General features: G+C 35.6%; 1 non-coding gene across 1 annotated transcript; it reads left to right on the forward strand.

Moving 5' to 3' along the window:
* The first annotated feature begins 356 nt into the window (after positions 1-356).
* On the forward strand, positions 357-463 carry LOC126951737 (U6 spliceosomal RNA). Its single transcript, XR_007724606.1, has one exon. It is a non-coding gene; the product is annotated as a U6 spliceosomal RNA (small nuclear RNA).
* The last annotated feature ends 4,177 nt before the right edge of the window (positions 464-4,640 follow it).

Genomic DNA, 4,640 nt, shown 5'->3' on the forward strand with positions numbered 1-4,640 from the left:
TGAATGGAGAGACAGGCTTTTATTAGTACCTTGGCAACCTCAATCCTATATAACTGGAAAGTCTATCTCTAAAGGAGCACTAGTCAGGACTCATTTCTCCACTGTGGAGTATGCAAATAAATATTGAAACCACCCACTGGGAAAACCTAAAGAAACTCATTTTTATTCTACTTGGTATTAGGGGTTTCTAAAGGAAGGGTAGCATTTCAAATTTGCCCATTGCCCTTAAGAGCTCACTTTTTGCCAGAGTCAAAGAGTTATAGACACCTGTGAAGAGCCTCTGACCAAATTCCTCTGACACACAGAATTCCTCCAGACCATCTTTTCTTTGGACAGTAACTCTTATAAGAATTATCGTGCTCGCTTTGGCAGCACAGATACTAAAATTGGAACGATACAGAGAAAATTAGCACAGCCCCTGCTCAAGGATGACACGCAAATTCGTGAAGCATTCCATATGTTTTCCATCAATGATAGACTGGATTAAGAAAATGTGGCACATATATACCATGGAATACTATGCAACCATAAAAAAGGATGCGTTCATGTCCTTTACAGGGACATGGATGAAGCTGGAAACCATCATTCTCAGCAAATTATCGCAAGAACAAAAAATCAAACACCGCATGTTCTCACTCATAGGTGGGAACTGAACAATGAGAACACCTGGACACAGGAAGGGGAACATCACACACGGGGGCCTGTCATAGGGTGGAGGGAGTGGGGAGAGAGAGCATTAGGAGATATACCGAATGTAAATGATGAGTTAATGGGTGCAGCACACCAACATGGCACAGGTATACATATGTAACAAACCTGCACATTATGCACATGTACCCTAGAACTTAAAGTATAATAATAAAAAAAAACTCTTTTTCTTTATACATTTTTTGAAAAAGAATTATCCATTTATTTCTTTGATGGTATTCATGTTTTTCCTGTTATTTGTTCTCCTTGGAATTCAATTTCAATTTCTCAACAAAATGTTAATTCTGTCATCCTTACCTTATCAACATATACAATAGTCCACATGTACACTCTCTCCCTGTTGCAGCCTCTCCAGTCCAGACTCCTCTCTGGAAAACCACATCTCCAGAAGTGGAGGTCTGACAATATTAATTTATATGCAACTGCTTTTCACAAAGGTTTCAAGAACAGAGTTATCTGTGTTATGACTATTTCAGTAGTGCTTAGCTAAAATCTTAGAAATAACATTGGCTTGAGTATAACAATGTGAAGGAAGGTGGAAGTAGAAAAACAAAACTATTAAAACCTGGAAAGACTTGTTGGATGACAGAGTTGAAATTAAGCACTTGTCCAGTAAGCAGTGATCTAACACTTCCAGAATTTCTCCCCCAAAGTAAGAGAACATGAACTTGAAATTTATGAGCAAAACTGTGATGAGATGAAGGAGGAATTAGAGGACAACTGTCATTTGATGAAATAGTTTGTCTGAAGAATCCATGGCACAGAAAACAGCTTCAATGAAGAGAGTTGCCTTGGGAATAGGGTGCTAATTTAGAGTGTGGCTTGTTCCACGAGAAATGATAGGATTGGTACTGAAGGAATCATAATAAGCAGCTCCTTGGAGAACATACAATTTAAGAAAATGTTACATTCTGTAAGTGCCTCCTACCCCCACTCCTCATTAATCACTCTAACCTTCCCATCACTGTGTTAATAGCCACCAATTCTATGTCACACATGCTCACAACAGAGTGTCACACTTTGTCTCATCAGGATAATTCAGAAGAATATTAAATGATTACCAAATACATTTTTAGTGTGTAGAAAGACAAAATAAGACAACTTTTTTGATAACTGTTATCTAATAATTTAGCTTTCTTCTCTTAAAATTGAAAAAGGGGTAACTACTGTTATAAAATATTCTGTTTCTTTACAGTAATATCCAGCCCACAGGAAAAAGATTCTAATTAGGGGAGAGAAATATTTTTTTTTTTTTTTGCCTTAGCAGGTACAGCATACTAGGTACTTTTGTATTAATTAGATTTTTATTCTATTATCTTTATATCCCCAAGGTGCACAACTGCCAGCACTGTTTCAGATTATACATGCCTTAAGAGCAGGAGGAGTATTGGCACAAATAAAATGACAATGCCTTGAATGAATTTTCAGGGGACAAGGGCCAATATTTCTGTATCAGAATAGATCCTAAAATATTTTATTAAAACCAAATAAAAGAAGTAAATTATACCATTTACAAGTTTATTGCTTTCACTGACTGTTCCTCACTACTCACCCATTACCTACCTGCCACACATTGTTTCTTATATATCCAGGTCTTGTAATTGGATTGGCTAGTGACAAATACTGATCAAAATTATTATAAACTCACCCATCTACTGCTTAGCACTTGAGTTCAGCTCCAGAATGGTGTTTTGTTTGGACTTATTTTCTTTTGAAATTCAATAGGAAAACACAGGTTTCACTCTTTTTGGTTCCAGTTGATGTGTGCGTGTATACATCACACACACACACACACACACGGTCCAGGTAGGGTAGAGTGAAATGTTGAAAGATAAGTTTAGAATATTTCACTGTGGAGTTTTTCAAAGTAATCACTGAATGGAAGACAGAGTACTTAAGCAGATTTTGGCAGCCTGATACACTAGAATAGGGCTGTAGCCTAGGATACATTCAGCCACACTTAAGAGCTCAGATTATGGGGAAGCTCCATGGCTCATTAGTTGAATCATTCAATTTAGAACGCATTGATGACAGGAGTTAAGCATTTCTATATAATTCTGCTATCTCATAATGTACATCCCCTCCTCCCCCCCAAAAAAAGTTTTTAACCCATTACTATACATTGCTCTGAAGGTGTGGGAATGGTAACCTTTTCTAGGGCATAAGCATTTAATTATTCAGATACGAAAGTCAAATTCTTCACATTCTTTTAGAAGGTCTGTAAGTTAAATGGCTAAAATTGAACTCCTTTGTTAATCTATTGTAAACAAAACAATAATTTATAGACAAATGTATGACTAAAAATATAAATAAAGCAAAGAGAGGAAACGTCTTATTTAATTTCGCTCATTTAATTCACTTTGATTTTCTTCCTATCGTGAGAGTAAATATGAAACATCACCAATAGTAACCCTATAATAGCAAATAACTCCCACAATTAAAAACCCTACTTGTGTCATTTCAAATTTAGAACGGAACTTAGTTCCGAAGGTTGACTTTAAAACAGAATACATTTTACTCAAATGTCTGAGCACTTTGTGATCATCTTCAGAAAAAACTTCTAAATACATTTTTGTTATTTTCTAAATACATTTTGTTATTTTCAGAATGAGTTTAAACTCATTCTGAAATGACTCATTTTTTGCTGTTTTATTGAATAGATTCATGGAAGTTGTTGATTACAGCAACATTTGTCATCGTTTCAGGTTGCTCTGCATGTAAACAAGACTCTTATATGTGTAGAGTTTCCTATCTCAGAAGCAAAAACTCCTCCCACACAGAATATTGGAGACACTTATGTGCCTAGTCTACCTTGAAGCTTGGATCGAGCACCTGCTCCTAAGCCTTCACTGGAAGCTAGTGATATGAAGAAGTGAGAATCATAGGGCATACATGCTAGGGGAGATGGTCACAATGGCAGGTGCATCCTCCTTCTCTATGCAAGAGGTGAGCAGTCCTTGACACAGAATTAAGAACCTAGGGATAAATGGCATTAGTGATATCAGTGGTGTTGTTGATGTAGACTATGGTGTCTGTATCCAGCTGTGAGATCAGTCAGTCCTAGTGCATAATAAAATTGAAAGTTGTATCTTTTTGATTAGTCTTAAATCCTGACTCTCCAGATCTCCCAGAGATTTCTGTGTCTATTTGCTAAATTTGTTTTGTAATTTTCTAAACTACTTTTCTTCTACTATTGGCCTCAGTTAATTTATTCTTTAAATTTAGATCCCTGCTTAATATATTTGTCACTGAATAAAATAAAGAGAGAAAAAGCAAAATGGGAGGGAGTGTGATGAAAACAAAGGTATGTTAATAAAGAGATTACTAAACTGCCACTTGCCTTTAGTTGGGGGAAGACTCCTTACAATGGTAAACTTTGCTGACTGGGATTTTGGGCAAGACTAATCATATCTGGTAGTGACAATTCAAGTGGTTGTAGAGTGGGCCTATAAATCTTACATAAATAACGTTTTACTGAGCACACATTATTGCAATTGTATTCTTTTTCTCTATCTTGTATTTTTACTTATAATAAATAATGAATTCTGCAAATACATTTACTTATACAAATTTCAACAGACATTACAAGCAATGGAAAGAAAACTATAAAATCATCTGGTTTAGAAAGCAACATGCACACAAACACACACACAGAGAGAGACTCCAGGGAAGCCATTTTATTGGTATCTCTGTAAATAAAAATATTAATACTGAGCACTCCCTTGTGACCTTTAATTGCTTAAGGCTACTCTAATAGGAACCTCTAATCTAAAGTGTACAATACAAAGAATTGAGAGGAATCTAAATCCAGTTAAAATAATATAAACTAGTATAGTTTCACCAAGGAATTATTTCTATGAAATCTTAGAAATTGTCTGAGGTCCAAACTAGAAGGTCTGAGTCTGAAACATTATTATCAAAAGTGTAACATT

The sequence above is a fragment of the Macaca thibetana genome, chromosome 3 (assembly GCF_024542745.1).
Source record: "Macaca thibetana thibetana isolate TM-01 chromosome 3, ASM2454274v1, whole genome shotgun sequence".
NCBI lineage: Eukaryota > Metazoa > Chordata > Mammalia > Primates > Cercopithecidae > Macaca > Macaca thibetana.